The sequence below is a fragment of the Chiloscyllium plagiosum genome, chromosome 9 (assembly GCF_004010195.1).
Source record: "Chiloscyllium plagiosum isolate BGI_BamShark_2017 chromosome 9, ASM401019v2, whole genome shotgun sequence".
NCBI classification, from domain to species: Eukaryota; Metazoa; Chordata; class Chondrichthyes; order Orectolobiformes; family Hemiscylliidae; genus Chiloscyllium; species Chiloscyllium plagiosum.
The window spans coordinates 16,854,712-16,872,537 of NC_057718.1; the positions used below are offsets into that span (position 1 = coordinate 16,854,712).

The 17,826-nt window shown below is 42.2% G+C and overlaps 1 protein-coding gene across 15 annotated transcripts in view; it reads left to right on the forward strand.

Annotated features, from left to right (window-relative positions):
• The window catches only part of cep170aa (centrosomal protein 170Aa), a 134,156-nt gene that overhangs the window by 4,576 nt on the left and 111,754 nt on the right, over positions 1-17,826 (forward strand). The window contains exon 1 of one of the 15 annotated variants that reach the window (XM_043695455.1): positions 15,140-15,150. The exons of the other annotated variants lie outside the window; for them this stretch is intronic. The gene's annotated coding sequence lies outside the window, so the exon portion shown is untranslated. Of the gene's footprint in view, positions 1-15,139; positions 15,151-17,826 lie in introns of those variants that run through there. 15 annotated transcript variants of the gene reach the window in all.

Below are 17,826 nucleotides of genomic sequence, written 5' to 3' on the forward strand. Positions count from 1 at the left end.
CCCACTGAACTCATCTCTACCTACCTCGACACTGTCCTATTCCCCCCTAGTCCAGGAGCTCCCCACATACGTTCGATACACCACCCATGCCCTCCACCTCCTCCAAGACTTCCGTTTCCCCGGCCCTCAACGCCTCATCTTCACCATGGATATCCAATCCCTCTACACCTTTATCCACCATGACCAGGACCTCCAAGCCCTCTGTTTCTTCCTCTCCTGACGTTCCCAACAGTACCCTTCCACCGACACACTCATTTGCCCTTAACAATTTCTCCTTTGAATCCTCCCACTTACTCCAGACCAAATGGGTAGCCATTGGTACCCATATAGGCCCAAGCTATGCCTGTCTCTTTGTTGGCTACGTAGAACAGTCTATCTTCCGTAATTACACCGGCACCACTCCCCACCTCTTCCTCTGCGACATTGATGACTGCATTGGTGCCACCTCATGCTCCCGCAAGAGGTTGAACAATTCATCAACACATTCCACCCTGACCTTAAATTTACCTGGACCATCGCTGACACCTCCCTGCCCTTCCTGGACCTCTCCATCTCCATTAACGACAACCGACTTGACACTGACATTTTTTACAAACCCACTGACTCCCACAGCTACCTGGATTACACCTCTTCCCACCCTACCTTCATCAAAAATGCCATTCTGTATTCCCAATTCCTCCGCCTCCGCCGTATCTGCTCCGTAACTGAGGAGGACCAGTTCCACCACAGAACACACCAGATGCCCTCCTCCTTTAGAGACTGTAATTTCCCTTCCCACGTGGTTAAAGATGCACTCCAACGCATCTCGTCCACATCTTGCACCTCTGCCCTCAAACCCCACCCCTCCAACCGTAACCACCCCCCTGGTGCTCACCCTCCACCCTACCAACCTTCGCATAAACCAAATCATCAAACGACATTTCCGCCACCTCCCAACGGACCCCACCACCAGGGATATATTTCCCTTCCCACCCCTTTCCGCCTTCCGCAAAGGCCGCTCCCTCCATGACTACCTGGTCAGGTCCACGCCCCCCAACAACCCACCCTCCCGTCCTGGCACCTTCCAATCGCACCGCAGGAATTGCAAAACCTGTGCCCACACCTCTTTCCTCACCTCCATCCAAGGCCCAAAAGAAGCCTTCTACATCCATCAAAGTTTTACTTGCACATCCACCAATGTCATTAATTGTATCGGTTGCACCCGCTGCGGTCTCCTCTACACTGGGGAGACTGGACGCCTCCAAGCAGAGCGCTTTAGGGAACATCTTTGGGACACCCGCACCAATCAACCACATCGCCCTGTGGCCCAACATTTCAACTCTGCCGAGGACACGGAGGTCCTGGGCCTCCTTCACTGCCGTTCCCTCACCACCCGACGCCTGGAGCAAGAACGCCTCATCTTCCACCTCGGAACACTTCAACTCCAGGGCATCAATGTGGACTTGACTCATTTCCCCTTCCCCCACCTCACCCCAGTTCCAAACTTCCAGCTCAGCACTGTCCCCATAACTTGTCCTACCTGCCTAGAAGGGCTTTTGCCCGAAACGTAGATTTTCCTGCTGCCTGAACTGCTGTGGAAGGAGAACCATCAACATCCTTACTCCCCAGCACTGCAAACCATGCCCCCACCCCTCACCCCCAACTATTGCTCAAATGCTGCCCCCTACACAGTTCACTTCAGCTCTGAAGAGTTATCTAGACTGAACATTAGCTTGCTTTCTCTCTATGGATGCTGCCTGACTCACTGATTTCTGGTATTTGTTTTCAACATTTTCCAATAGTTTCCAACAAATTATAATTTGGTCCTAATATAGAAAAATTTAAAGATTGCGGGATCTATTCAGAGATATTTGACCTTTTAGAGAGACAGCAGGGAAGGCAAAAATGGTGGGTTGCACTATTAATAACCGAAATGACTACAGTTATGGAGATGATCTAGGCTCGGATGATGTAGAGTCCATTTGGGTGGTGGTAAATAGAAACAGCAAGGGAAAGAAGACATTGTAGGTGTAGAGTACAGCCTGCCAAATAATAGACACTGCGGGAAAGACCATAAAGCACAAGTAATAGGAGCATGTAAAAAGAATAAAGCAATAATTATGGGTGACTTGCATTTTCATGTTGATTTAGCTTAAACAAATTGGAAAGGGTAGCTACAGCAGTGAATTCGTAGGGCACATTAAGGATAGTTTCCTAGTGCAATATGGTGCAGCTAATCAGGGAGCAGGTTATCTTGGATCTGCTGATGGGTAATGAGGCAAGGTTAACAACTTATCTCTTGAGTAAAAGATTCTCTTGGAAGTAGTGATCATAATATTACTTAATATTCAGTTTGAAAGTGAGAAACTTGCGTCGGAAAGAATTGTCTTTCACTTAAAGGGTATTACAATGGAATGAGAGTAGAGTTAACTAAAGTAAACTTGTCAGATAGATTAGCAGGAATGACAGTAGGCAAGCAGTGGCAGACATTTTTTTAAGGAGGTAATTATTGACTCAGCAAAAATTTATCCAATAAGGAGGAAAGATTCTGAGAAGAATAAATCAACCATGGGAAACTAACAAAGTTAAGGTGGGTATTAAGTTGAAAGGTGAAGCACATAGGAGGCCCTGGTCAATGATAGCCCTGAAGACCTGGATAAATTCAGAATCCAGCAAAGGAGAACTAGAATGATGATGAAGACAGAAAATAAACTAAGAGGGCTAACTAGCGAGGAATATAAAAACTGATGCTGAGAGTTTCTTTAGATATGTAAAAAGGAATAGAGAGGTCAAAATGAACGTAAGCCCCTGAGCAATGAATCTGGGGACATGTTTGGGGAACAAAGAAATGGCAGAGGAGTTAAACAAATTTGTACCAGTCTTTATCTTGGAAGACACTTCAAACATTCCATAAAAAATAAAGAGTACAGGGGAGGAATTAAGTAGCATCACTATCACCTTTTTTTTTGACGAACTAATGGGATTAAAAACAAGTTCCTTGGCCTTGATGGCTTGCATCCGAGAATCCTAAAAGAGATAGCTACAGAGATAGTGAATGCATTGGTTGTACATTTAAAAAAAAAACCCTTGGATGCTAGAGAACTACCAAAAGATTAAAAAATTGCTGTTGTGATATGCCTGTTCAGAAAGGTATAAATCAGGTAACAATAGGATTATTGGCAAAATATTGAAATCAATTATTAAGGAAGTAATAGCAGAATAAGTGGAAAATCATAATCCAATCAAGCAAAGCCAGCATGATCTCATGAAAGGGAAATTGTATCTAACTAATTTACTAGTTTTCAAGGGACTCATAACCAGTATGGAACCAGTCGTATTGTATTTGGACTTCCAGAAGATATTCAGCGAAGTACCTCATAAAAGATTGTCATAAGATAAAAGCCTTGTCGCCTCTACATTGGGGAGACAGGCCGCCTACTTGCAGAACGTTTCAGAGAACACCTCTGGGACACCTGTACCAACCAACCCAACTGCCCCGTGGCTGAACACTTTAACACCCCCTCCCTCCCACTCCGCCAAGGACATGCAGGTCCTTGGCTGCCTCCATCGCCAGACCATGGCAACATGACGCCTGGAGCCAATCGCATTCCCAATGCCCCTCCCCCAAGTCCCTCCTCCCTACCTTTTATCTTAGCCTGCTTGGCTCCCTCCTCCCTACCTTTTATCTTAGCCTGCTTGGCACACCTTCCTTATTCCTGAAGAAGTGCTTATGCCCGAAACATCGATTCTCCTGCTCCTTGGATGCTGCCTGACCTGCTGCGCTTTTCCAGCAACACATTTTTCAGATAAGATAAAAGCCCACAGTGTTGAAGGTAGAATATTGGCATTGGTTTAGAATTAGCTAATGGACAGGAAACAGTGAATGGGGATAAAGGTTTTTTTAGATTGGCAACCTATGATCAGTGGCATTCTATGGGGATCAGTGCTGGGACTACAGCTGTTTACAATACATATTAAGGAATTGAAGGAAGGAATTTAATGTTCTGCAGACAACACTAAAATAGGTAGAAAGGAAGATTGACAGGAGCACAAAAAATCTACAGCGCAATATTGATAGGTTACATAATTTGAATTTATTGTTATGTGTACTGAGGCACAGTGAAAAGCTTTGTCTTGCGAGCAATATATACAGCTCACATTGTATAGAGAAGTAAATAATAGGTAAACAGCAGCAAACAAGAAAAACAGGTACGGATGAATGCTAAGAGTTTGTGAGTCCACTCGGTACTTATAAGTGAGCAAAAAGTTGGCAAATGGTGTATTAATGTGGGGAAATGCTCTTCATTTTGGAAGGGAGAGCAAAAGAGCAGAATATTATTTAAATAGAGAAAAATTGCAGCAAGTTGCAACGCACAAACTTGGGGGCAGTAGTTAATCAGGAAGGCTAATGGTATGTTGGTCCTTATTTCAAAAGGGCTCAAATATAAGAGTGGGGAATTATTACTGCAATTAGACAAGGTACTACACCTGGAGTACTGAGCAGTTTTGGTCCCATTATTTAAAGAAAAATATCATTTCATTGAAGGCAATTCAGAGAAGGTTCAGTGGGCTGATATGAAGGGATTGTCTTATGAGCAGAAACTAAAGAGGTTGGGACTCTAATTCTTTTAAATTCCAGTGAGTAGAAGTAATTTCATTGGGAATATGTGATTTATAAGTGGCTTGAGAGGGTAAATACTGAAGGGATATTTCCCCTCATGAAAGACCCTAACACCAAAGAACATAGTCTCAGAGTAAAGGGATGCCAATTTAAGACTGAGATGAGGAGGAATTTCTACTGAGGGTTGAGTACCATTAAAACTCTTTGCCACAGAGGTCTGTGGGGAAAGAATTTTTGTATGTTTAAGGCTGAGGTAGATTCTTGATCAGTAGGAGGGTAAAGGCAGGAAGGTACATGTGAGAAATGTCAAATCAGCCATGAACCTTTTGAAAAGTAGAGCAAACTTAAGGGTCTGAATGGCCTCTTTATGGCCTATTTCTTATGGCCTTGTTTGAAAGGGCTTTTACTTCCTAAAACAGTTACAGACCATCAACTAAACAAGTTCACGTAAATGCCATATTCCCCCTAGCAGGTTATGGCTTTGTGCAGGAGCCTGTCACAGTTCGGGTATCTCAGTTGGATGATAATTGGACTCGATCCCAGGGCCGTTGTTTTGATTTCTACATAGGATCATAAATTCTTTTGAGTATTCAATAGTATATTTGTTTCTTTTTTAAAAAAAAAGCAAAAATAAAGTCCATTCTTCACAGTCTGACTTCATTGCAAGTTGGGAATCTCAATTACTGTAGTTCAGAATACAAACACAGTAGTAGGCCATTCAGCCCTTTGATGATGTTCTAACATTGAGGTCATGGCTGGTCTGTGGTTTAACTCCATATACTTGCCTTTTGTCCATATTCCTTAATACTTTTGCTTAACAAACATTTATCTCTCTAACTTAAAATTAATAACTAGCATCCACTGCCATTTGTGGGAGCGTTCCAAACATCATCTACCCTTTGTGTTAGAATTGCTTCCTGACATCTCTGCTGAATGGTCTGGACCCAATATTTAGACTACACCCCCTAGTTCTACAATCCCCAGCCAGTGGAAATAGTTTATCTCAAGCTACCCTATCTTTCTCTGTTGAAGATGTTGATCAGATCACCCCTCAGCTTTCTAAGTTCCAGAGAAAGTAGGCCTAATTTGTATAATGTCTCCTCATAATCACTGAAGATCAGGTATCATTCTTGTTAACCTACATTGTACACACTAAAGCTCATTTTCTTACTAAGTCTGGTACCCAGTTCTGCTCTCTTACTCCAAGTGAGTCTAATTAGGCTTTTGTGTAACTGTAGCATAACTTGTGCATCCTTTTAGTTTGCTGGTTATTGTTACTGAAATTGTACAGAAGGAACAGCTGATAGATAATTGGTACAATGGATGCTAAACCTGAAATTAGTTAAGGGTTCAAAATATTATTAGCCTGTGTCAAACAATCTTCACTTTAATGTAGCATCTGCACATGTGCAGCGAGTCTGGCACAACCACAGTGTTCATCCTGTTATACTGTTCTACGAAGGACATCTTAACAAGGTTTGCAGTATTTCTGCAGTGAATTTTTGCTAAATGGGGATCAACTGTTTGACCTTTCTAAATGCATTACCTCCCACTTACCAGAGTTGAACTCCATCTGTCACTTTTGCCCACTCCAACCCATCTATGTTATTTTGGAGCTGACAGCTATCCTCTCTGTCTTTGTTGGGTATAGCAATTTTGTCTGTCTATTTCCTAATTGTGCCCCTCATGTTCAAATCAAAATCATTAATGTATAAAACAGCAGGGGTCCCAACACTAAGCCCTGCAGAGCACTTGAAACAGTTTTCCATTCATAAGGGCAGCCATCCACACACACCGTTTATTTCTTGTTACTAAGCCAACTTTGGATCCATTCAACACATGGCCCTGTATCCCACTGGTTTTATATTCTGACTAGTCTGCCATGTGGGACCTTGTCAAATGCCTTGCTAAAATCCATGTAGACAACAACTATTGAACTGCCATCATTGATCCTCCTCGTCACTTCTTTGAAGAATTCAATCAAGCTGTAAGGCATGACCTTCCTTTAACAAAACCATGCTAACTATCCATGACTATTCCATGCTTTTCTAAATAAGAGTTCATCCAGTCTCTCAGGATTGTTTCTAATATTTTGCCCACCACTGAAGTAAGACTAACTGGCCCATAATTAATTCACATTTCCTTTTTATACTCTTTTGGGGTACAAATATTTGAAGGAAATATTCCTTTGTACATTAATTTATTGTCAATTTTGATGAAGTGGCATACTTTCAGGCTGTATCCATTTCTTTAACTACTCGTTGCTCTTATACCAGTGGAAGAATTTCTTGCTATTCTGGTTTGCTATTACAGCTACTAATTTTCAATTTTTTTTCTGCTTCTTTCTAGATATGCTTCTGCAGTTACAATCTTGTTGTTTCACCTTGTCTCGTTTCCTAAAAGAGTCTTTAGTTTAATTACTTATTGAATTTCTAACCATTCAGTCTGTTGGAACGTAGTTGTTCAGTTTGTATTCATTGTGCATGATCAACAGGTATGCATGTAAAATTATTCTGTTTGTGCTATGCTGCAGTACTTAGCAATTCTCTTAAGCTCTTGCCTTTACTGAAGTTTATGAGCAATGTTGTCGTGGTCCCTAGGTATTTGAAAGCTGAGGAAATAAATTGAACTTAATTATTCTAGCAGTTTGAGAGTCAGAGATGTACAGCATGGAAACAGACCCTTCGGTCTAACCCATCCATGCCGACTGGATATCCCAACCCAATCTAGTCGCACCTGCCTATATCCCTCCAAACCCTTCCTATTCATATACCCATCCAAATGCCTTTTAAATGTTGCAATTGTACCAACCTCCACCACCTCCTCTGGCACCTCATTCCATACACATATCACCCTTTGCGTGAAAAAGTTGTCCCTTAGGTCTCTCTTTTTATCTTTCCTCTCACACCCTCTAGTTCTGGACTCCCCTACCCCAGGGAAAAGACTTTGTCTATTTATCCAATCCATGCCCCTCATAATTTTGTAAACCTCTATAAGGTCACCCCTCAGCATCTGACGCTCTAGGGAAAACAGCCCCAGCCTGTTCAACCTCTCCCCATAGCTCAAATCATTCAACCCTGGCAACATCCTTGTAAATCCTTTCTGAACCCTTTCAAGTTTCACAACATCCTTCCGATAGGAAGGAGACCAGAATTGCACACAGTATTCCAACAGTGGCCTAACCAGTGGCCTAACCAATGTCCTGTACAGTTGCAACATGACCTCCCAACTCCTGTACTCAGTACTCTGACCAATAAAAGAATGCATACCAAACGCCGCCTTCACTGTCTTATCTACCTGCAACTCCACTTTCAAGGAGCTATGAGCCTGCACTCCAAGGTCTCTTTGTTCAGCAACACTCCCTAGGACCTTACCATAAAGTGTATAAGTCCTGCTAAGATTTGCTTTCCCAAAATGCAGCACCTCACATTTATCTGAATTAAACTCCATCTGCCACTTCTCGACCTGTTGGCCCACCTGATCAAGATCCTGTTGTAATCTGAGGTAACCTTCTTCGCTGTTCACTATATCTCCAATTTTGGTGTCATCTGCAAGCTTACTAACTGTACCTCTTATGCTGGCATCCATATCATTTATGTAAATGACAAAATGTAGAGGACCCTGCACCGATCCTTGTGGCACTCCACTGGTCACAGGCCTCCAGTCTGAAAAATAACCATCTACCACCAACCTGTTTTCTACCTTTGAGCCAGTTTTGTATCCAAATGACTAGTTCTCTCTTTATTCTGTGAGATCTAACCTTGCTAACCAGTCTCCCATGGGGAAACTTGTCGAACGCCTTACTGAAGTCCATATAGATCACATCTACCGCTCTGCCCTCATTAATCCTCTCAGTCCTTGCCTTTCCAAATACATGTATATCCTGTCCCTCAGGATTCCCTCCAACAACTTGCCCATCACCGACGTCAGGCTCACTTGTCTATAGTTCCCAGGCTTGTCCTTACCACCCTTCTTAAACAGTGGCACCACGTTTGCCAACTTCCAGTCTTCCAGCACCTCACCTGTGACTATTTATGATACAAGTATCTCAGCAAGAGGCCCAGCAATCACATCTCTAGCTTCCCACAGAGTTCTCGGGTGCACCTGATTAGGTCCTGGTGATTTATTTACCTTTATGCATTTCAAGACATCTAGCGCTTTTGGCGATTTAAATAACTTTCTTTCACTATATAGTATCTGTTTCAGATATCATGAAACAAAGATGTGCACTCAATTTCTCTGAATACTGGGTTATGAAGCAGTCATGTACTTGATTTCTGACTCAGACAATGATTGACATTGCAATTCGAATGTTGTATTTTTTTCAATTGAAATTCCCTAGTCAGCAAAGTCTCTTTTCAGAAATTGCTGGAGAAACTCAGCAAGTCTGGCAGCATCTGTGGACAGAAAGCTGAGTTAATGTTCGGGTCCAGGTTCTGATCAATGGTCACTCAACAAAAATATTAACTCTGTTTTCTGTCCACAGTTGCTGCCAGACTTGTTGAATTTCTCCAGTAATTTCTCTTCTTGGTTTGGATTTCCAGCATCTGTACTTTTTTTTTCATCTTCCTTTTCAGTTTGACTTACGTCTGTAGCACTTTCCTAATGTTATTCTTCCTTTCACAGTAAAATTTCCAGCAGGAATAGTTTCCCATAGTTTTCTACTTAATACAGATTGACTTCTTGAAACTTCCAGTTAATTCTGACCAACTGGAACATGACCACCACGTGTCTTGAAAGCCATGTTAGAAATTCAGGTGCAGGGAACTTACTGAACCAAAGGCTTAAAAAAATTCAGGCTTTGGTTCTCATGATGCTTAAACCATTAGACTGCAGTAGAACCCGTTTTGCAATGCCAAGCTACTTTCGATAGATCTTACTGTAGAATTGTCTTCTCTAGCCCTCTTAACTTTTTAACTACTTGCTAATTACTTAATAGAGTGTTATCATTCATTGCAAGAAGAATTTAATACAAAAATAGAGAGGTTATGTTTCAGTTATTCAGTGAGACCACCTCTGAAAGGTGGAACTTGAACTTAGGCCTCCTGGCTCAGAAGTAGGGATACTACCACTGCATACATCCCTCAGCTTGTGGATTTATTTTGTGAACATATTTTTAGCATTAGTAGATACTTACTGAGCTCCAGAAAATTTTGTGAAGCAAAGACAATCTCCCTGAACAACTTGAATTGCCATGTATTTTTCCAGCTTCAGGATAATATAACACAGCTAAGCACTGCAATGTATGTGCAGACAGTGGACGACTGCTGACCTACGCTTTATAGACTTGACTATTCTAATGGTCTTATGCCCGAAACATCGACTCTTCTCGGATGCTACCTGACCTGATGCGCCTTTCCAGCGCCACGCTTTTCGACTCTATTCTAATGATCTCCTTGCTGGCCTTTGTCATTCTACTCTCTAAATTCAAAGTCATCCAAAACACCTACTGTCTGATTTTTAACTTGTACCAAATCCCATTAATACTTTGACTGTATCCGTGCTGATTTGATTTAAACAACATCTTGATTTTAAAGTTCTCACCCTTGTTTTCAAGACTCTCTCCCTGGGCTCAGCAATCTCTCAAATCTACTCCACCCATTCTATCCTCCAGATATCTGAACTCTTATTCCAGCTTCTTGAACATCTCTGGATTTTATTAACGCCATAATTGTTGCTTTTCCCTTCTGCTGTAACTTTAAGATTTCCTACACAAGCTTCTGCCTTTTTACCTCATCTTCCTCCTTTGAGGCACTCCTTAAAACCTGGCCTTGGCAATCGACTGTGAAGGTGAGACAAGTGAACAGTAATGTGGTATTCTGTGAAGATGTTAGGAGAGGGAACTGAGTCTGATTTGAAATGCAAAGATGATGAATGTCAGGTAGATGAGGAGGGGATCTGTGCGGTTATTGGATCCTCCCAGTATATACGTGCAGAATTATGGCAGTGCAAAGAACCATGTTTTTTGACGAATGACCTAAAACCAAATGCTAAATGAGTGGTTTACAGGACAACAGTGTTACCAGCTCTATTGTATTCATTAGAGACAAATATAATGTAGAGTAGATCCATCAGGACACTTGAGAAATATCACCAGTGATCACTCCACAAAATGCTGCAATTTCACAGATAGAATAGAGGCTTTAGTATCAAAGTCCTGTCCAGGCCAACATGGTTCGGCCATATCCAGAGCCATGATCCTATCAGCTGCAATGGGATGAGTCACATAGTCCACTGGACTTGCAAAACAAGTTGTCTGCTATGCTCTACATTATGGCAAATAGTTGCCAGGAAGACAGAACAAATGTTTAAAGGACATTCCTCAAAACCTTTCTGAGAAAATGAATTATTCCTACTGACACATGGGGAAACTCTAGCTTGATGCAGAAACTGGAGATAAGCATCTGTGAAACTGCCAACTATTTTCAGCATCACTGACAGGCTCAGACAGAGTCCAAGCACACAGCTGGAAGAGAATGCAAAAACCTGAGCTTCACACCACTACATCAGCAAGTACCATCTCTGGCAGAGTTTGTGAATGCAGGCTATTTAATCACCTGAGGACTCGGAGCACTGAAATGAAAGTAAGTCTTTTGGAATTGAGGACGTCTGACATTATCTGCTTCTTCTGATGCAATGCAAACAACATAATTTTGAGGCAAGATAATGAATCAGTAAAATTCATGGTATTATAGCTTCCATAATAGATTTAATTCCTAATCAATCCTGAAGATCTGTTATTAGGTGTTGATTGCACAATTCAGTGCTTCAAACGAAACTATTCCTGGAATGGAAGGCATGATTGATAATGCTATCAAGTCACACCTCCCATAGCACCTTTGATATCTGCAGCTTCTACCACCTAAAAAGACACGACAGAAAAATTCCCCTCTGTGTACACACCATCTCATTTGAAACTATATATAGGTGTCATCTTACTGTTCTTGAGTCTATATCCTGGAACTCCCTCCGAAACAACTGAGTGTCTCTATAGCTCAAGAACTGCAATGGTTCAAGAAGGCAACTCATCACCATCACCATGGAAATAAATATTGGCCTGGCAGCAATGTCCACGTCCTGTGAATGGCTTTGTTGAAAAGGGTGCTTAGAATTGGCAGACCTGGTTTTGTGTTGGAGTCATAGTCCTACAGCACAGAAACAGGCCCTTCAGTCCAACTCGTCCATGTGAACCAGGTTTCCTAAACTGAACTAGTCCTGTTTGCCTGCAATTGGTCCATATCCCCCTAAACCCTTCCTATTCATGCAATTGTACAAATGTATTTTAAATGTTGTAATTTTACTTTCCTCTGGCAGCTTGTTCCATATATACACCACCCTCTCAGTGAAAAGGTTGCCCCTCAGATCCCTTTTAAATCTTTCTCCTTTCATCTTAAACCTATGTCTCTAGCTTTGGACTCCCCTACCCTGAGAGGAGACCTTGGCTATCTTATTTATGCCCCTCATGATTTTATAAGGCCTCTATAAGGTCACCCTCAGCCTCTGATGCTTTGGGGAAAATGTTCCAGCCTCTCCTCATAACCTAAACCTTCCAGTCATCATTGTAAATATTCTCTCACCTTTTTTCAAGTTTAATAACATTCTTCCTATCAGAGGGTGACCAGAACTAGATACAGTACCTCCAAATATGGCTTTACCAATATCTTGTACATCTATAACATGACATCCCAACCCGTATACTCAATGTTCGGACCAACAAAGGTAAGAATGCCAAATAGCTTCTTCGCTACCCTGTTTCCTGTGACACCACTTTCAAGGAATTATGTACCTGCACCCCTAGGTCTCTCTGTTCAACAGCACTCTCCAGGCCCTAACCAATAACTATATAAGTCCTGCCCTGGTTTGTCTTTCCAAAGTGCAACACCTCACGTTTATATGAATTAAACTCCATCTGCCATTTCTTGGCCCCACTGACCCAGTTGATTAAGATCCCATTGTACTTTGAGATGACCTTCACTGTCCACTACACCACCAATCTTGGTGTCATCCAGAAGCTTACTAACCATGCCTCCTAAATTCTCATTCAAAGCATTTATATAAATGACGAACACCAGTGAACCCAGTACAGATCCTTGCAGCACACTGCTGGTCACAGGCCTCCAAGTCTGAACAATAACCATCAATCTCTGCCTCCTACTGTGAAGCCAATTTTGTATCCAGTTGGCTAACTGTCCCTGAATCCCATGTGATCTAACCTTACTTACCAGTCTGCTGTGCAGAACCTTGCCAAAGACTTTGCTAAAGTCATGTAAACAACGTCAACATTTTTGCTTTCATCTATCTTCTTGGTCACTTCTTTAAAAAACTAAATCAAATTTGTGAGACAATATTTCCCATGCACAAAGCCTTGCTGATTCTGTGTCTTAAACATAAATATCTACATACTCATGCCATAAGTCAGTCAGTCCTTTTATTCCTCCTGTTTTCAAATACTGGTGCAAATTGAGAGCTGAATATTTTAAACTAATTGACATTATGAATTTCAAACAAAGCTTGTATTGGCGCAGGTACTTGTGTTAGGCTCTTTTCCAGAGGTTTCACACACGAAAAGCAATTCACACCTACTTTTAAACAGTTAAAATTTATTAAAGCCTGTACAACCTAGGTGACCCCTCTGACACTCTTCGCTGGTCATGTGAAGTAGAGTCAAAATGAGGCCCTGAACAAAGAAAACACATGCTCTTTATACAGGACAGTTGGTAATGCTTACAGGGACTCTGGTCATCCCTCCCCCATAACCATGTTACCCCAGGTACAATGGTAGGATGAGGTCCTCCTCAGAGATAATGTAAATGTAAAATGCTCTAATCCTATGCAGATGATTTCCCGACTCTGATTCCCCAATACAATGTAGGTGTGATCTGTTCTAGTTTCGGGGCGGCACTGCAAACAGGTTCTGGCTCCCCTACTTCCCCAATGTCGGTATGATATGCTTCAGTATCAGGGATGATCACATAAGCAAACCTGATTGAGTGGGGTTGGCTATGAAAGTATTTCCGAATGGAAAGGGCTGAATGAGCGATTAATTTACCTAATAGTAGGAGTAGTTGTAAATGACTGTCTAAATGAAGTGGGAGTCATCTGCATTCTTGCATGAATGTTGTCCCCATCAACTTCCAGAATGTTCAGCTTCTGGAGGAAGACTGCAGTTTAACCCTTTAGTATTACATTAATGTCCAGGGAGCTAGCCCAATTTAATCTTTTAACATTGCACTTGGACTTTTATTAGGAAATGCTGTTAGGGTAGTAATTTCCTATACATGCAAGTTGAGGAGGGTTAAAGACTGTGAACAGGATTTGAATATGAATAGGATTTAGTTATTTATGTTTCAATTTGTTTGACCTTGATTTGGAAAATGGCCTGGGTACCGCAATTGCCCTGAATACCACTTTCCTGCACTTAATGACATTGATGGGGACACTGGGTTTTGATGGTCAACTGTTAGTGTTCATTATCCTTGAAGATTGTCCAGGTTGTCTGAGTGGCGAGCCAAGCATAATTATACTGAAGCTGGGAATCAGGAGGGCAAAAAGCTTTGGCAAATAATGTTAAAAAGAATCCAAAGGGATTCTGTAAATATATTAAGGACAAAAGGGTAACTAGGGAGAGATTAGGGCCCCTCAAAGGTCAGGGAGCAGGAGACTCGATGTTTCGGGCATGAGCCCTTCAGCCCTGATTCCTGAAGAAGGGCTCATGCCCGAAACATCGATTCTCCTGCTCCTTGGATGCTGCCTGACCTGCTGCGCTTTTCCAGCAACACATCTTCAGCTCTGATCTCCAGCATCTGCAGTCCTCACTTTCCCCTCAAAGGTCAGCAAGGCAGCCTATATGTGGAACCACAGGAGATGGGGAAATACTGAGTATCTTGCATTAATGTTTACTGTGGAGAAGGTCATAGAAGATACAGAATGTGGGGGAATAGATAGTGACATCTTGAAATGTATCCATATTACAGAGGTGGTGCTGGATGTCTTGAATTGCATAAAGGTGCATAAGTCCCCAGGCCCTGATCAGGTGTACACTGAACTCTGGGAAGCTAAGGAAGTGATTGCTGGGCCCTTTGAGATATTTGTATCATCAATAGCCACAGGTGAGGTGCCAGAAGACTGGAGGTTGGCTAACATGGTGCCACTATTTAAGAAAGGTAAGGAAATGCCAGGTAACTATAAACCAGTGAGCCTGACATCGGTGGTGCGTGCATTTTTGGAGAGAATCCTGAGGAACAGGATTTGCATATATTTGAAAAGACAAGGATTGAATTGAATTTATTGTCACGTATACCGAGGCACAGTGAAAAGCTTTGTCTTGCAAGCAATCCAGGCAGATCACACAATTAAGTAGCAGAGATCAGTAAATGATAGATAAACTGTGGCAAAAACAAAAACACAGGTACAGGCGAATGTTAAGAGTTTGAGAGTCCATTCAGTATTCTAACAGTAGGGTGGAAGCTATTTCAAAACTGACTGGTGCATGTGTTCAGGCTTCTGTACCTTCTCCCCAATGGTAGAGATTGCAGAAAAGCATTGCTAGGGTGGGATGGATCTTTGAGAATGCTAGCGGCCTTTCCTTGATAGCAGGCCTGGTAGATGGATTCCATAGATAGGAGGTTGGCCTTTGTGATTGTTTGGGCTGAGTCCACCACTCTCTGTAACCATCTCCGATCTTGAATAGTACAGTTGCTATACCAAGTAGAAATACATCCAGACAGAATGCTCTCGATGGTGCACCTATAAAAGTTTGCAAACTTATTCGCCGTCATGCCAAGTTTCCTCAGCTGCCTGAGGAAGAAGAGACATTGTTGGGCCTTTGTGACCAGTGCATCCACATGAAGAGTCCAAGAAAGCTTGTTGTGGATGACTACTCCCAGGAGCTTGACACTATCCACTTGTTCCACCTTTGTCCTGATAATGTGTAAGGGGGGGGCATAAGTAACATCCCGCCGAGCGTCAATAATTTCCTTTGTTTTGCTGGCATTGAGAGCTAGGTTGTTCTCAGTGCACCAGTTTTCCAGGTCTTCCACCTGTCTGTAATCTGCTTTGTCGCCAACTGAGATTCAGCCAACTATGGTGGAGTCATCAACAAACTTGTGAATGGCATTAGTCTTGGTGAAGCAGTCATGGGTATACAGTGAGTACAATAGTGGACTGAGTACTCTAGTGTTGAGTGTTAGTGAGGATGAAATATTGTCCCCAATCTTCACTGATTGTGGCCTGTGGGTCAGGAAACTGAGGATCCAGTTACAGAGTGGGGCTTAGTCGGAGATCACGAAGTTTAGTAATCCGTCTTGAGGGGGTGATAATGTTGAAGGCTGAACTATAATCAATGAGTAGGATTCTTACGTCGCTGTTCTTGGTGTCAAGATGTTCTCAGGAAGAGTGAAGGGTAGGTGATATGACATCTGATGTGGATATGTTGGTCCAATAGGCAAATTAGAACAGGTCAAGAGTAGTGGGGAGGTTGGAGTTGATTAATGCCATGACCAACCTTTCAAAGCACTTCATGACCACCAAAGTTAGGACCAGTGTGCAGTCACGATTGAGACATGCTGCATGAGGCTTTTTAGGCACAGGGATGATATTGGCCCTCTTGACACAGGCCGGGACAATCGCCTGCTGCAGGGAGAGGCTGAAGATGTCCGAGAAGAGCTATGCCAGTTTATCTGCATGTGCTCTGAGTGCACGGCCTAGTACTCCATCTGGTCCCATTGCTTTTCTTAGATTCACATGAAGAAAAACTGATCTGACTTCTGCAGTGGCTGTTGGGATGGATTCGTCTGGACTTGTCGAAATAAGTGTTACCTCTCCGCCGAAACTCTGCTCAAAGCGAGCGTAGAAGGCGATGAGACGATCTGGGAGGGATGCATCATCATCTGCTGTCTTGCAATGTCTCTTTTTAGAATTTGGATGTCATTCAGTCCTTGCCATAGGCACCGGGTTTCTGTCTGGGTCTCTAGTTTGAATAGTTACTGGTCCTTGGCTGTCTTAATGGCTCTGCGAAGGTCATACGTGGATTCCTTATATTTGAGTGGGTCTCCTAAGGTGAAGGCCTCACGCCTGGTTTTTAGCAGGTTCTGTATGGGAGGCAGTCAATGCATGACCAATGGTGTTGTCCTTAAATAATTAAAACAAGATTAAATGAGTTTGTTTAGCAGGTTGAAATTGGTATGTATGATGTTGTGGGTATCAGAGATGTGGCTGCAAGGGGATCTGTGTTGGAAACTAAATATCCTAAAATTTGCATCCTTTTAAAGGACAGGCAGATGGGCAGAGTTGGCACTGTTGCCTTCTGAGCAAGAAATGTAATTAAATCAATAGCAAGAAATGATATAGTGTTGGAAGGTGTAGGACAGGGGTGGGGAACATGCAGCCTTCTAGGCCATTGTGTGTGGCCTTTTGAATGAATCCAAATTTTGCAGAACAAATCTTTTATTTTTTTATTAATTTTTTTATTATTTATTTTAGTCTTTAAAATGAATGTATTTAAAATACCAGAGAGTAAAAGAAAATTCAATGAAATAATCCTCACAGACTGACCGCCACAATTAAAAACTTGGTAAGTCATAAGGGCTATTTCGTGAATTTTGAAGAATATTATAATTGAAGTTTCTTAAATGCGGCCTTATTAGATTACAACTAACATAATGCGGCCTTCCAACGTGAAAAGGTTCCCCACTTTTTCACTCTAGAAAACGACAATGTTGTCGAGGAGAATACTGAGATACAGGCTACTAGGCTAGGTGTGATCGAGGTTCACAAGGAAGAGGTATTTAGAAATCCTGCAGAGTGTGAAAATACTTAAGTCCCCTGGGCCGGATGGGATTTATCCTGGGAAGCCAGGGACGAGATTGCCGAGCCTTTGGCATTGATCTTTAAATCGTCATTGTCTACAGGAATAGTGCCAGAAGACTGGAGGATAGCAAATGTGGTTCCCCTGTTCAAGAAGGGGAGTACAGACAATCCTGGTAATTATAGACCTGTGAGCCTTACTTCAGTTGTTAGTAAAGTGTTGGAAAAGGTTATAAGAGAGAGGATTTATAATCATCTAGAAAAGAATAATTTGATTAGGGATAGTCAGCACTGTTTTGTGAAGAGTAGGTCGTGCCTCACAAACCTTATTGTTCTTTGAGAAGGTGACCAAACAGATAGATGAGAGTAAACCGGTTGATGTGGTGTATATGGATTTCAGCAAGGCGTTCGATAAGGTTCCC